Source organism: Leucoraja erinacea, unplaced genomic scaffold (assembly GCF_028641065.1).
Source record: "Leucoraja erinacea ecotype New England unplaced genomic scaffold, Leri_hhj_1 Leri_1445S, whole genome shotgun sequence".
In the NCBI taxonomy this organism is placed as follows: domain Eukaryota; kingdom Metazoa; phylum Chordata; class Chondrichthyes; order Rajiformes; family Rajidae; genus Leucoraja; species Leucoraja erinaceus.
In genome coordinates this window covers 15,801-32,804 of record NW_026575721.1, presented here as the reverse complement: position 1 = coordinate 32,804, position 17,004 = coordinate 15,801, and the positions used below count along the sequence as shown (strand labels likewise).

Genomic DNA, 17,004 nt, shown 5'->3' with positions numbered 1-17,004 from the left:
CAGGTACATGGATAGGACAGGTTTGGAGGGATATGGGCCAAATGCTGGCAGTTGGGACTAGTGTAGGTGGGACATGTTGGGCCGAAGGGCCTGTTTACATGCAGTATCACTCTATGACCCTCGTGTGAACAGGTCATAAATGATAGGACCAGAATCAGACCATTCGGCCCATCAAGTCTACTCAGGCATTCAATCATGGCTAATCTATCTCTCCTTCCCAACCCCATTCTGCTGCCTTTGACACCCATACTAATCAAGAATCTATCTAACTATCATAAAAATACCCATTGACTTGGCCTCTACAGTCTTCTATGGCAAAGAATTCCACAGATTCACCATCCTCTGACTAAAGAAATTCCTCCTCATCTCCTTCCTAAAGGAACATCCTTTAATTCTGAGGCTATGACCTCTAGTCCTAGAATCTAAATGTACATCCTTTTATTCTGGGGCTATGGCCTCTGGTCCTAGATTCTCCCACCTGTGGAAACATCCTCTCCATATCCACTCTGTCCAAGCCTATCACTATTCTGTATGTCCTCATTCTTCTAACATCCAGCGAGTACATGTCCAGTGCCGTCAAATGCACACCATAGGTTAACCTACCCATTGCTGGGATCATTCTTGTAAACCTGCCCTGGACCCTCTCCAGAGCCAGCACATCCTTCCTCAGACATGGTGCCTAAAATTGCTGACAATACTCCAAATGTGGCCTGACCAGTGCTTTATAGAGCCTCGGCAGTACATCCCTGTTTTTGTATTCTAATGCGTAAGCCTTCCTTACTACTAATTCCACTTGCAAATTAACATTTTGGGAATCCTGCACCAACACTCCCAAGTCCCTTTATACTTCCGATTTCTGGATTATCACCCCTTTTAGAAAATAGACTACGCCTTTATTCCTACTACTAAAATGCACAATGCTACACTATATTCCATCTGCCACTTCTCTACCTAGTCTCCCAACCTGTTGAAGTCCTTCTGCAGGGTCCCTGCTTTCTCTACACTACCTGTCCCTCCACCTGTCTTGATATCATCTGCAAACCTGGCCACAAATCTCCTCGTCCAAATCATTAATATACAACGCGAAGAGTAACATCCCCAACACCAAGCCCTGTGGAATGTTGGCACAACTTGCTCACATTGGCCAACAATGTCCCAGCTACACTAGTCCCACTTGCCTGCGCTTGGTCCATATCCCTCAAAACTTGTCCGATCCATGTACCCGTCTAATTGTTTCCTAAATGATGAGATAGTCCCAGCCTCAACTACCTCCTCTGGCAGCTTGTTCCATACGCCCACCACCCTTTGTATGAAAAAGTTACCCTTCAGATTCCTATTAAATCTTATCCCCTTCGCCTTGAATCTATGCCCTCTGGTTCTCGATTCCCCTACTCTGGGCAAGAGACTGTGTTCATCTATCCAATCTATTCCTCTCATGATTTTATGCACCTTTATAAGTTCACCCCTCATCCTCCTGCACTCCAAGGAATAGAGATCCAGCCTACTCAACCTCTCCCTATAGCTCACACCTCCTAGATCCCTTTGCTCTACAACACTCCCAAGGCCTACCTGTGCAGGTCCTACCCTTGTTAGACGGCCCAAAATACAACACCTTTCCTAACCTGTCTAAGACGTTCTGCAGAGTTATTGCTTCCTCTACACTGCCTGCCCCTTCACCTATCATATCTGCAAACTTGGCCACAAAGCCTTCAATTCCCTTATCCTAATCATTAATATACAACGTGAAGAGAAGCGGCCCCAGCACTGACCCTTGCAGAACTCCACTAGTCACTGGCAGCCAACCTGAAAAAGCACCTTTTATTGTAACTCTTTGCGCTCTGCCATCCAGCCCACCTGCTGGCCATGCTAGTATCTTCCATTTAATATTGTGGGCTCTTGCCTTCCCAAGCAGGTATTTCTGGCACCTTATTGGCCTTCTGAAAATCTAGGTAAACAACATCTACAACTTCCCCTCTGTCTGTCCTGCTATTAGCTTCCTCAAAGAACTCCAGCAGATTTGTCAGGCAAGATCTTCCCTTCACAAAACCATGCTGACTTCGGCCTATTTTATCGTGAACTTCTAAGTACTGCGTAGCCCCATCCTTTATAATCTATATTATTATAAAACTCTGATCTTGGATGTTTATGTATTTGTTTGATTGTGTCTATTTCAGTGATTCACATCTCCTCGAAAACCCAATGCACTAACGGTGAAAATACATATTCCGGTAGAGATCTACCTCATGATCTCACAAATCGCCTCATCTGAAAATTTGATTCATTATTTCCCGACTTATTTCTGCAAATTGTTCACAAATCTGAGATCTTTTTTAAATCTAATGAGCTGGATGATGTCACAATGCCTCTGCTCCTTGCAGAGTTTTCAGAGCGCAGCCTGCTGGGCACTGTTGTTACACGCGCTGCGAGTTACCCCCCCCCCCCCACCCCTTGTTGTACAAAAGATGCAGAAAGAATGAACAAGTGGGCTCTGTTCTGCAACTCCCAAGGGCTTCCAAAGGACGACACATACTAGCGCCTCGGCTTGGCTTTCCCAACGACTCCCGAGAGCTGCCGAGAGCTTTGCTCTAGAGTCGGGCCCTGTACTAGAGCTCTCTCTCTCTCTCTCCCCGGGCTCTCTCCGCTTTTTGCAGCCCGCTCGCTCGCGCCCGGCTCCCCTCCTCCCTCCCCCCCCCTCCTCCCTCTCCCACTCCTCTCTCTCCCCTCCCATTTCCTCCCTCCCCTCTCTACCCCCTCCTCTCCTCTCTCCCCTCTACTCTCTCTCCCCCTCTCCCTCCTCGCCTCCGCCCCTCCCCTCTCCCCCTCTCTCCCCCTCTCCCCCCTCTCTATCCTCCCTCTATATCCTCCCCCTCCTCCCTCTCATTCCCCACTCTTCCCCCCTCTCCCCACTACATCTCCACCCCCATATACCCTCCCCTCTCTGCCCTCCATCCCCTTCCTTTCTCCCCCACTCCACCCCTCCTCTACCCCCCTCCTTTACCCCCATCCTCTTCCTTTCTCCCCCATCCTCTCTCGCCCCTTCTCTCCCCCCTCATCTCTCCCCCCCCTCCTCTCTCCCCATTCCTCTCTCCCCATTTCTCTCTCCCCATGTCCCCTTCCTCTCTCCCCCCATTCCTCTTTCCCCATTCCTCTCTCCCCCCGCTCTCCTCTCTCGTCCCCATCTTCTCTCCCCCCTCTTCTCTCTCCCCCCTTCTCCCCCCCCATCTCCCCCCCACTTCTCCCCCTCTTCTCTCCCCCCCCTCCTCCCCTCCTCCCCCTCTCCTCCCTCTCCTCCCCCCCTCCCCCCTCTCTCCCCCTTCCTCTCTCTCCCCCTCCTCCCCCCTCCTCTCTCTTCCCCTCCTCCCCTCCTCTCTCTTCCCCCCCCTCCCCTCCTCTCTCTTCCCCCCCCTCTGTCCTCGCTCTGTCCCCCCTCTCGCTCCCTCCACCCCACCCCTCCCTCTGTCCCTTGCCTCCTCTTCCCCCCCACTCTCCCCTCTCTCTCCCCCCTCCTCTCTCTCCCTCCTTCCCCCCCCCCCTCTCTCCCCCTCCCCCTCACCCTCCCCACCCCCTCCACCTCTCCCCCTCCCTTCCGCCTCCACTCCCCCCTCCTCCTTTTAAACCCCCCCCCTGTGTGTGGGAGGTGATTAGTGTGTGTGTGACACTGCAGGCCACCCCCTCCCCCCCCAGCAAACCGCGCGTTGAGGGGACGGGACCCAGCCAGTCCCACTTGGTCTAGTTGACTCTAAAATCTTACCAACCACCGAAGTCAGGCTAACCGGCCTACAGTTTCCGCTCTTCTGCTTTGCTCCCTTCTTGTACAACGGGGTGATATTCACATGTTCCAATCTTCAACAACCACTCCTAACTCTACTGATTCTTGAAATATCACAACTACTACCTCCACAATCTCTGAGGCCACCTCCTTCAGAACCCTGGGGTGCAGTCCATCCGGACCATGTGACTTATCCTCCCTCAGACTTTTCAATTTCCTTGCACCTTCTCCTTAGTACTGCCACTGCCACTGCACTAACTTCCACCCCCTGACTCTCTAGGATTGCAGGCACACTCCTGGTGTCTTCCACTGATGTCTTCCACTTGGAGGTTATTATCTAAAAGGAGAGTTTGGAAGACCAGGATTGTTTTCTCTGGTGCATCAGAAGCTGAGGGGAGACCTGATAAAAGTCAATAGAATTATGAGAGACATAGAGAAGTTAGGCAGTCAGAATCTTTATCCCCAGGGTGGATATTTCAAACACTAGAGGACAGAGGTTTAAGGTTAGAGGGGCAAAGCATAAAGGAGATGTGTGGGACATTTATTACTCAGATGGTGTGTGTGTCTGGAAAGTGCTCCAAGGGCTGCTAGTGGAAGCAGCAATGACAGTAGCATTTAGAGGCTCCATTCCCTGCATGTGCAGGGAATGGAGGGATATGGATTATGTGCAGGCAGCAGAGATTTGTTGATCTTGCCATCATGTACGGCATAAACAGTGTGGGCTGAAGGTCCTGTTCCTGTGCTGTTGTGATGTATGTTCTATGTGCAGCAGTCAACTGTAATGCTACAGATGTGCCACGTGTGTCTTTTCCCCTTTGAGAGACCACACCCATGCAATAACCAGCATGGTATATCTTTTTGGGACAAGGATGGCCTCGAGTGAGGGAGTCCTGCACAACCTATGTTGGGGAAGTCCAGGACAAGGGGTCATAGCTTAAGGATAAGGGGGAAATCCTTTAAAACCGAGATGAGAAGAACTTTTTTCACACACAGAGTGGTGAGTCTCTGGAACTCTCTGCCGCAGAGGGTAGTCGAGGCCACTTCATTGGCTATATTTAAGAGGGAGTTAGATGTGGCCCTTGTGGCTAAGGGGATCAGAGGGTATGGAGAGAAGGCAGGTACGGGATACTGAGTTGGATGATCAGCCATGATCATATTGAATGGTGGTGCAGGCTCGAAGGGCCGAATGGCCTACTCCTGTACCTAATTTCTATGTTTCTATGTTTCTAACCTGGTTTATGGGGGGAGCTGAGAAATAAGGAGATTGTGGAGAGTTGTATAAACAGCAGACTGGTCATAATAGGATATTTTAACTTTCTTAATACAGACTAGGATTACCAAAGTGTTAAGGGCATCGATGGGTGGAAATGATGAGTGTGTTCAGGAACTGCATTCATGTACTGCATAGATGATCTACTATGGAGAGAGCTGAGCAACTGAGAGAGCTTGATCTACTCTTGTGAAATAGGGCAGGGTAAGTGACGGAGATGTCATTAGGGGAAGCACTTTGGGACCAGTGGCCATAGTTCTATTCTTGGTCAGCATGGGTTAGTGTAGGACCAGGGAGATGGCATCAGCCATGAATCTGTTGTGGTGCTTGGTGAACTGCAGTGGATCAAGGTTGCTTGGTAGGCTGGATTTATTCTGTACCATAACCATCCTCTCAAAGCACTTCATGATGGTGGATGTCACGGCCACTGGACGGCAGTCACTGAGGCATAAGATCTTGCTTTTCTTTGGCATGGATGATAGTGGTCTTCTGGAAACAGATGGGAACCTCAGAAATGAGTAGAGATTAGAAAATGTTGGTGAACACTCCCGCTAGTTGTTCCATGAAGTTCCTAAGGACATGGTCAGGGACTCCATCCAGGCCAGTTGCTTTCCGTGGGTTCACCTGATCTTACTTCACCAACAGTGACCATGGGAAAAGGCACACTTGGGTCTGGTGGGGTGGATGTCCTTGACATGTTGGCATTCTGCTTAAAGTGAACGTAGAATGCATTGCATGGGCTGCGGAATCTGGGGGGCTTGGGAGGCTGCCCCCCCCCCCCCCCCCCCCCCCCCATTTTTATGGCTAGACATGTTTCAATGTCTCCGGCTGCGGACGAGAAGCTGCTGTGCTCTGAGCAACCTGGTCGTGGGTGTTGGAGGGAGGGATGGAGGCAGAAGCAGCAGCGGGAGTAGATGCGGACGGGGAACCAGGCTGGCGACTGTTTGCGGGGCTCGCTGCCGATCCGGCCATGGAGCAGCCTCAGTGCAAGAGTTCCGGGCCGTCAGAGGCGTCGGAAGCGTTGCGCCGCTGCCATGAGAATCTCTGCGCCGAATTCGCCCTGGTGATCAGCATGTACCCGGCTGCGGCTCGGTGCATCCTGGAGGACAACCAGTGGCTGCTGGAAGTAGATAACAAGCACTGGGTAGAAACGGTGGAAGATAGTGGCCTTCAAGTGGGGGTAGTTGGAGAAAACATCCTGCTTGCCTGCTAGATTTTCACTTAACTGCAGGAAAAATGTTCCTGATGTTGGGGGAGTCCAGAACCAGGGGTCACAGTTTAAGAATAAGGGTACACCATTTAGGACTGAGATGAGGAGAAACTTTCTTCACCCAGAGAATTGTGAATCTGATTTTACGTCGGGCTCAGGAAAAATATGGGTTGGTAATATTTACACTTGTTTTGTACAAATGATAATGATAACATGTGTGGTATGAAAGTAGCATTCCCCTTGATAAGGATGGAAGTGGTCCTAGTGGCCTTACAACACACAAATGCTTGTGGCATCTAACCATGTAAAACTGCACAATACTAGGGTTCCAAGCACAGAATTGGGCCAGATTTGTCTACAGGCAAGCTCAGAATTATGTCCAGAATTGTCTTTCGAGGCAGGCTCAGTATTATGGCCAGGATTGGCTTTCGGGACAGGCTCGGAAATCGGGTCAGAGTTGTTGCTCGAGCAGGTACGGAATTTGCAGGCATGGCCTGTTCATTGTGAAAAAGATACAAAATGTTGTTTAACTCGCATGTGCCGTATAAATGATTCCGAATAGGAAAATTCGCTTCTGATTTCCTTAGGATGCTCCCATTTACAGAGATCACTGGGGACATTTGAAATTTATCTGGATAAAGGCAATAATAAAACATTGCAAAATGGGTTAACTTCAGTTCCCAGGTTATTTACCAGATTATTAAAGCAATGCTTGGACTGCTCAGAGCTCATAAACATTTATTGTCTTATCTGGAGGATATTCTAACGCTGTATGTTGCTAAATTCAACTTTCAGCCTCAAACTATGTTTAAGAAAATTAAGGTAATACCAACTAAACTTGTTCATCATTGGGATTTATCTATTAACTATTAATTAGCCTGTGACTCCGCCCTGGTGTAAGAGATTGGAATTAATAGGAACCTCCAACAATCTTGTTGCGATGAAACAGCCTCTATTCATCAAGTATAATTGGCAATATAGTGGCTGTGGTTCAGCTGTGCAAGTGGGGGAACTTACATTGTGCAAAGTAGTAATCTCTCAAATGCCATGTAGGTCTTTTGACAGACCTTATGCTATTACCAGCTGAAGCTACCAAGGTCATTATGGTGGACGAACAGTATTCAGCATTTCTCCAGTAATCTGGTCAGTGAAATTTCAGTTATATTATAAACTGATGTGGCTCTAAAGTGGAAAATTATGAATGCCATCTAGTTCGGAGGCGGAGGAGATTTGCATCAGTTAACAATTATTCAGTTATTGGTATGAACTACCTATAGGTTAAAGGGTTATTGAGTGAATATGCATAATCTGCATGCTCAACGTTAAGTTGATACACTATGGTGGTGGCGTATGTTAGTCACGTGGGTGCAATCAAGACAGAATATCCTGTAGTAATTTACCTAATCTCATTTTACGTTGGAGTATCATCATGTACAATCAATGACAACACAAAATGGGTGTTGGATCACAAAGCATTTAATGAAATTATGGTTCAATGGAACACCGAATTGATATGTTTGTTTCCAGGCTCATTTACCGGTTGCAAAAATATGTGGCATAACAGTGGCAAAAGATACAAGGAGAAAGAAGTTATGTTTGTCTCCATTCATTTTGCCTCATTAGTCGGGTCTTGCAATAAAGTCAGGAAGATCCTGCTTTAGGTTGTTCTGTCTGACTGACCTATGCTTCCCGCTTTGTCAGGAATAATAATAAAACCTTTTACGGTTATTCTAAACCTAAAAATTGCTGGTTCAGCCTGTGGCTCGGGAAACCAGTCTCTGCATGATAAAATCAATTTATTGAGTTATAGATTCTGCATAGACGGCTCCTGCGGCTCGGATTGTCAGACCGATCCATGTATGTGCTCGCTGCAGAGTGCAGTGATAGCACCAAGAAAGGAAACCATTACATTTCCTCTTCAGGAGATGGGAAGCGTTTGTTTAAATACTTATGTTATATCTAATATGGTACAGATAACTGACGTCTTGGAGTTCATTTCAAATAGTTCTTTGACAATAAATTAAGTTATAGGACCATTAACTGTGCCCAACGTGTCTTCCCATCATATTTGCTACAGCAAACGGGACCCACTCAGTCGGTTTTCACCCTCTAATACCGAGTTATAAAGGATATCTTTCACACAAGTTCTCCCAGGACAAGCACAGGGCAGTGTGGGATATTGAAGTGGTATTAACACTATTTCACCAGGGGGCTCCAGCTACATCCTTAGCTTTGGCTCGGCTCTCATAAGGTAGTTATCCTCATGGCGCTGGTCTCAGCGCAACGGGTTCAGTCACTACATATTGTGACTGGACAGGATGGTTACATCTGCAAATAATATTATCTTTTAATGTTTAGTTAAGCAGAGCGGACGTGAGGTCTCAAACAAGTTTCATGGCATACCCCATGGACCTTCGGCTGTGTATGGTCACACATATACAACAATACGTCTAGTTCACGAAGAGCCTTAGAGGCTCTGAACTAGAAATGTTTGTTAATTACAAAAACTTTATAAAAAGGTGTTGGTTTAGACCATCTCCAGGTGGTTAAAACGGGGTTTGGCTCATACAGGAGTAGATACTGATATTGATAGACCAGGGGTATTTGCCAACTCTATTTTAGGTTCACTGGTTAGTTTACTCCCGGATGAGAGTAGTTACTATTATTTATTCATTATGAATGTTTCCCTCATCTGTCAATGAAGCAGTCGTGGTTGTGTAGACTCGTTTCTCACGGCATGAAATCATAGAGCTTTGAAATCTTCACGGAATCATTCACGTGACTCCGAGGTAAAATAGTAAGATTAAACAAGAACTTACCAGTATGAAGTTTGATCTTTATTTTATGAGTAGTTACGATGAGCGATTACGTGTCCACCGCTCCCTACCCGCTCTCATAAAGATCACTCGGTAGTTCTAGTCTTCTCCAAGTCTTACTTCTATGTTACTTCGACTGCTGTTGTCTGTGATTTCACACCAATGCTTTGAAGATTGACGTGCATGCGGACTGGCGGGGTCTTCACGTAATCGCTCTTCGTAACGCCTCATAAAATAAAGATCAAACTTCAAACTGGTAAGTTCTTGTTTAACTTACTATTCTCTGCAATGGAGGCCAATTCACTGGATGTTTTCATGAGTTACATTTAGCTCTAGGGGCTAACGAAATCAAGGGATGTGGGTAAAAAACAGGAAAGTGGTACTAATTTTAGATGAACAGCCGTGATCATATTGAATGGCAGTGCTGGCTCGAAGGGCCGAATGGCCTATTCCTGCACCTATTTTCTATGCTTGACTATATGGCAATAAAACTTGACCACTTGAATTTGGAGCATTCATGCATGGTGGAGTTAATGTAGTCATGCAGTGTGAAAATAGGCCCTTCGGCCCAACTTGCCCACACCCGCCAGCTACACTACCTGCTTTTGGTCCATATCCCTTCAAACATGCCCTATCCATGTATCAGTCTAACTGTTTCTTAAACATTGGGATAGTCCCTGCCTCACCTGCCTCCCCTGGCAGCTAGTTTCACACACCCACTACCCTTTGTGTGGAAAATGTTACCCATCAGATACCTATGAAATCTTTTCCCCTTCACCTTAAATTTGTCCTCTGGTCCTCGATTCACCTACTCTGGGCAAAATGTATATTTCTAAAGCATTTTTGATTTCTCGAAAGTCGTACTTTTAAAAAGGTAGCATTTCCACAAACATATACCCCCTTTATTAATGTCATGGTTTGATGATTGTAAATTCAAATCAAAATGAAATATACGTCAAAAGGCGAATGCATACTTTCAAAATATTCAGATTTCCCCCCGAGCAAAACATAATTTGTATAACTTTGCAAAATCAGGAAATGTTATGATTATTTCTTGTCCCTTTTTCTAGGTATGTTACAAAACCTACCTGAATCGTGGCTGAGCATCTGCCCCACCCCTTGTGTGTGATTTTGGCGCTGTTTAGAGGGGGCGGGTTTAAAACGCGATTTTTACTAGGCTGTTGCAATCGAAAATGTTCAGCCTAGTAAATCATTAACGGAAAATCGCTGGAAGACCCCGTCGCAAAAGGTATTATTAGTTTTTATGGCCTTGTAAAAAGAGTAATTTAAAAACCACTATCTCACTCCGCAACCTCTCGCAGCCCCAGGGTTTTATAAAGCAAACAATTAAAGGTATGTACCTTATTTTTACATTAAATGGGGCATGTATATAACCCTGTTATTAAAGTTTTCTATAGCGAGTAGTTCATTTTGGGCTCTTTATATCCCGCAGTATTTTTCTGGGCATTTGAGGGCATAAATCTAGCGCAATGTGAACGTTCTAAACCAGCGCGTTCCACATGAACCCACTAGAAGGCCGATTTAAATTGACTTTAATTTACAGCAAATGAACACTAAATTCCTTCCATTTGGCCTATAAATTGATGTAAATGAGATTTAAAAATCATGTTTTATTGTGAATTATTTGTGAATATTATTTGGACACTTGGGCTATTTAAAAATGTTAATCATTTATTAAGAAATGGATAGATGTTTAGATCTAGTAAATTGAAGTTTGAAATTAGCTACAATTGGGTAACTAACTAATTATATGCTTTAATTTCAGGTCATCCAAGTTAGATTATTTTATATTTGATTCAGAATGGTTCAATCTAGGATAACTGAAAATTTCATTCAGTTCTCTTAATTTTTCAGAAGGTTATGTGCTTTTGACTGTCCACGATCACAGCTTTTTTGTTATGTCCATAGAAAATCAATAGGGAACAAGATGCTAATTTCCGAGTATGAAAATGGCCATAACTTTTCTATTACTTGAGATATGAAAGTGAATTATGTATCAAATTAAACTTATTGTTATGCTTTATCTGATGGGATAAATTGCAGACTTGATTTTTTAAATCTCAAAATTTTGTAACATTGCTACTTTTTCCAAGTACAAACAAAAAGAAAACACTTGAAATGATAACACATTTAAAAGATTTTTGTCAAATTTTCTTCCCCCGAACAAATTAGTTTCAAATCTTCCCAACAATAGGAGTAAAATTACCAGCAAGGATATTGGACCTTGTCCCTTCCTCCTACACCATCCCTTTGGCCACACATTCATCTAGCCCATCTTTGAATTCCTATATGCCGGAGCATGTGACACCAGAAGCAATAAGGAGATTACAATCTTAAAGGTCCAATTCATGATTCTGCTATGTAATGCATGGAAGGATACAAATCTAATGCTGGCTAATGGATTAGTGTAAATGGGCAAAGAGGTATGGACAAATGGCCTGCTTAGAGTCATACAGCACGGTAACAGACCCTTCAGCCCAATATGTCCATACTGACCAAGACACCGACCATCTAAGCTAGTCCCATTTTCTCACGTTTGGCCCATGTCCCTTTAAAACTTTTCTATTCATGTATCTGTCCAAATGTATTTTCAATATTGTTATAGTACTTGCCCTAACAATCCCCTCTGGCAACACATTCCAAATTCTTACTACCCCCTGAATGAAAAGTTGTCCATCCGGCTCCTATTAAATCTTTCCCATCCCACCTTAAACCTAAGAAACATAGAAAATAGGTGCAGGAGTAGGCCAGTCAGCCCTTTGAGCCTGCACCACCATTCAATATGCTCATGGCTGATCATCCCACTCAGTATCCTGTACCTGCTTTTGTTCCATACCCCCTGATCCCTTTAGCCACAAGGGCCACATCTAACACCCTCTTAAATATAGCCAATGAACTGGCCTCAAATACATTCTGTGGCAGAGAATTCCAGAGATTCACCACTCTGTGTAAAAAATGTTTTTCTCATCTCAGTCCTAAAAGATTTCCCCTTTATCCTTAAACTGTGACCCCTTGTTCTGGACTTCCCCAACATCTGGAACAATCTTCCTGCATCTAGCCTGTCCAACCTCTTAAGAATTTTGTAAGTTTCTATAAGATCCCCCCTCAATCATCTAAATTCTAGCAAGTACAAGCCAAGTCTATCCTGTCTTTCTTCATATGAAAGTCCTGACATCCCAGGAATCAGTCTGGTGAACCTTTTCTGTACTCCCTCTATGGCAAGAATGTCCTTCCTCAGATTAGGTGACCAAAACTGTACGCAATAGTCCATGTGTGGTCTCACCAAGACCATATACAGCTGCAGTAGAACCTCCCTGCTCCTATACTCAAATTCGTTTGCTATGAATGCTAACATATCATTCGCTTTCTTCACTGCCTGCTGCACTTGCATGCCCACTTTTAATGACTGGTGTACCATGACACCCATGTCTCGTTGCATCTCCCCTTTTCCTAATCGGCCACCATTCAGGTAATAGTGTACTTTCCTGTTTTTGGCACCAAAGTGGATAACCTCACATTTATCCACATTATACTGCTCTGCCATGCATTTTCCCACTCACCCAGCCTATCCAAGTCATCTTGCAGCCTCCTGGCATCCTCCTCACAGCTAACACTGCCCCCCAGCTTTGTGTCATCCGCAAACTTGGAGATGTTGCATTTAATTCCCTCGTCCAAATCATTAATATATATTGTAAATAGCTGGGGTCCCAGCACTGAGCCTTGCGGTACCCCACTAGTCACTGCCTGCCATTGTGAAAAGGACCCGTTTACTCCTACTCTTTGCTTCCTGTCTGCCAGCCAGTTCTCTATCCACATCAATACTGAAACCCCAATACCGTGTGCTTTAAGTTTGCATACTAATCTCTTATGTGGGACCTTGTCGAAAGCCTGAAAGTCCAGATATAACACATCCACTGGTTCTCCCTTATCCACTCTACTATTTACCTCCTCGAAAAATTCTATAAGATTCGTCAGACATGATTTACCTTTCATAAATCCATGCTGACTTTGTCCAATGATTTCACCAATTTCCAAATGTGCTGCTATCCCATCTTTAATAACTGACTTTAGCAGTTTCCCCACTACCGATGTTAGACTAACTAGTCTGTAATTCCCCTTTTACTTTCACCCTCCTTTTTTAAAACGTGGGGTTACATTAGATACCCTCGAATCCTCAGGAACTACTCCAGAATCTAAAGAGTTTTGAAAAATTATCACTAATGCATCCACTATTTCTGGGGCTACTTCCCCAAGTACTCTGGGATGCAGCATATCTGGCCCTGGGGATTTATCAGCCTTAAATCCATTCAATTTACCTAACACCACTTCCCGGCTAACCTGGACTTCACTCTGTTCCTCCATCTCATTTGACCCCCGGTCCCCTGCTATTTCCGGCAGATTAATGTCATGTTCCCCATGATCAATTCACCTGTTTCTGACTGCAAGTGACCTATATTTGTTTTAACTAATCTTTTTCTCTTCACATATCTACAAAAATCTTTTCAGTCAGTTTTTATGTTACCTGCCAGTTTTCCTTCATAATCTATTTTCCCTTTCCCAATTAGCCCTTTGTCCTCCTCTGCTGGACTGAATTTCTCCCAGTCCTCTGGTAGGCTGCTTTTTCTGGCTAATTTGTATGCTTCATCTTTTGTTTTGATACTATCCCTGATTTCCCTTGTTGTCCATGGATGCTCTACCTTCCCTGATTTATTCTTTTGCCAAACTGGGATGAACAATTGCTGTAGTTTATCCATGCAGCCTTTAAATGCCTTCCATTGCATATCCACCGTCAACCCATTAAGAATCAATTGCCAGTCTATCTAGGCCAATTCACGTCTCATACCCTCAAAGTTACCTATCTTTAAGTTCAGAGCCCTTGTTTCTGAAATAATTATGTCACTCTCCATCCTAATGAAGAACTCAACCATATTATGTTCACTCTTGCCCAAGGGGCCACGCACCACAAGACTGCTAACTAATCCTTCCTCATTACTCAATACCCAGTCTAGAATAGCCTGCTCTCTCGTTGGTTCCTCTACATGTTGGTTTAGAAAACTATCTCGCATACATTCCACGAAATCCTCTTCCTCAGCACCCCTGCCAATTTGATTCACCCAATCTATATGTAGATTGAAGTCACCCATTATAACTGTTTTATCCTTGTTGCACGCATTTCTAATTTCCTGTTTGATGCCATCCCCAACTCCACTACTACAGGCCTGTACACAACTCCCACTAACATTTTCTGCCCCTTAGCGTTTCGCAGCTCTACCCATATTGATTCCACATCCTCCAAGCTAATGTCCTTCCTTTCTATTGCGTTAATCTCCTCTCTAACCAGCAATGCTACCCCACCTCCTTTTCCTTTCTGTCTATCCCTCCTGAAAATTGAATATCCCTGGATGTTCAGCTCCCAGCCTTGGTCACCCTGGAGCCATGTCTCCGTGATCCCAACTATATCATAATCATTAATAGCTAACTGCACATTCAACTCATCCACCTTATTACGAATGCTCCTTGCATTGAGACACAAAGCCTTCAGGCTTGTTTATACCAATCTTACCCCTTATATAATTATGTTGAAAAATGGCCCTTTTTGATTTTTGCCCTGGATTTGTTTGCCTACCACTTTTACTTTTCACCTTGCTACCCATTGCTTCTACCCTCATTTTACACCCCTATGTCTATCTGCTCACACATTTAAGAAACCCACCACCTCTTATTCTCTGTTTATTATATTTTTCTTCTTTCTCCCTACATGTTGGGTCTGAGTGCTTCCCTTCTCTGCCTCCTGCCTCGCACGGTCTACTAGCTTTCTCTATTTGAGTCCCTCCACCAACCGTTCTAGTTTAAAGTCTCTCCAGTAACCTTTGCAAATCTCCTCGCTGACCAGGAATCAAGAACTCTGGTTCTTGATTCCTTTACCCTGGGTAAAGATTCAGTGCATTCACACTATCCCCCTCATGATTATATATACCTCTACAAGATCAGCCATGATCACATTGAATGTCAGTACTGGCTCGAAGGGCCAAATGGCCTACTTCTGCACCTATTGTCTATTGTCACACCTTGTTAAAGTTCTAACCGCGATATAAGACAACAAACCACATTAGTCACTTTAAGAAGATAACAATTCCTCTTTATTATGCATGTGAGAGTTGGAGAACAACCACAAGTATTTTTTTTCAAATTCAAAACAGACTTTCTTCAAGAGATTCAAGAGAGTTTATTGTCATGTCCCTGATAGGACAATGAAATTCTTGCTTTGCTTCAGCACGACAGAACATAGAGAGTGGTGAATCTCTGGAATTCTCTGCCACAGAAGGTAGTTTAGGCCAGTTCATTGGCTATATTTAAGAGGAAGTTAGATGTGGCCCTAGTGGCTAAAGGGATCAGGCAGTATGGAGAGAAGGCAGGTACAGGATACTGAGTTGGATGATCAGCCATGATCATATTGAATGGCGGTGCAGGCTCGAAGGGCCGAATGGCCTCCTCCTGCACCTGTTTTCTATGTTTCTACAACAGAACATAGTAGTCATTGATTACAAAACACATCAGTGTGTCCATATACCATTATATAAATATATACACACATGAATAAATAAAGTGCAAATAACAGATAATAGTAAGATTAAACGAGAACTTACCAGTTTGAAGTTTGATCTGTATTTTATGAGGAGGAACGTTGAGGGAATACGTGAAGAAGCCCGCGTACGACGCATGCGTGTCATCCTTCAAAGCAGCGGTGTGAGGTCACAGATACACTATAATGACCTAAAATAGTAAGATTATTAAAGAGATACCAGTTTAACATATGACCATACGAGGGTGGGTGCGGAGGGCACGTATTCCCTCAACGTTCCTCCTCATAAAATACAGATCAAACTTCAAACTGGTAAGTTCTCGTTTAATCTTACTATTTTACTTCGGAGTCACGTGAGTGACTACGTGAAGATTTCAAAGCTCTGTGACCTCATGCCGTGGAACGAGTCCATGCTTCACAACTGCCTTGGTAGTTTGGGAGAAATTGTTAATGATATTCAAAACATTCATACCAATTATTTAATGGAAATGATAAATAATATCGAATTAATTCAAATCATAACCCCGTATTCTTCATGGATAAATTATCATACAGAACTTAAAATGTTCCCCGAAAACGTTCCCATACTGCTAACTGGTTTGTTATAACATTTCTGAAAAAACGTTTTCTCCGACAACCATCCTGCAATCCTGAGGATTTGGTCCATGGATACATCAAGGCGTTTTGCTGCGGATGTAGCTGCAGCCCTGGTGGAGTGAGATTTAAATATGTTAGTGTCCACTCCCGCCTATCGTAACCCATATTTCAGCCACCGCGAAATGGTCTGAATTTACACTCTACGGTACGGTTTCTTATAGCTGATTAAACGCCATTCCCTTGCCTCTGATAGCCTTTGTCCTTTCACTGTATAACAAAACGTGCTTCACTATACAGAGGCGTTTGTCCTCCGGGTAGGCCATAAATTCTATGACCTGCCGCGCTGATCCTGGTCTATTATGTTTAATAACACGGTCCTGGATCACAAAAACCAAACTTCCTGCCGCCATAGTGAAGCCATCCAGTCTTACTTTTTTGCAATAACTGGACCCTTTGTGCTGTGCCTAGCGCCATCAGCATTACCATTTCTTAGTTAGTTTATCCAGATTTAATGCTGTAGCCCGGCGACCAATTCCTTAGCATAGTCAGGACCACACTTACCTCCCAGATTTGTTATATCTTGTTTTGGGTGGCTTGGTGTTAAAATTGCCTCTTAAAAGTTTAACTACCAGAGGATGTGATCCCACAGACTGTCTTTCTGTTCCTTGCCACCAATAACTTGACAATGCACTTCTGGCACTATTCACAGTGCTGTAACTAAGTCCTTCATAGTGCAGG

At 44.4% G+C, this 17,004-nt stretch overlaps 1 non-coding gene across 1 annotated transcript; it reads left to right on the top strand.

Moving 5' to 3' along the window:
- The first annotated feature begins 6,464 nt into the window (after nt 1-6,464).
- Nucleotides 6,465-6,593, top strand: LOC129715840 (U6atac minor spliceosomal RNA). Its single transcript, XR_008726560.1, has one exon. It is a non-coding gene; the product is annotated as a U6atac minor spliceosomal RNA (small nuclear RNA).
- Nucleotides 6,594-17,004: the final 10,411 nt, after the last annotated feature.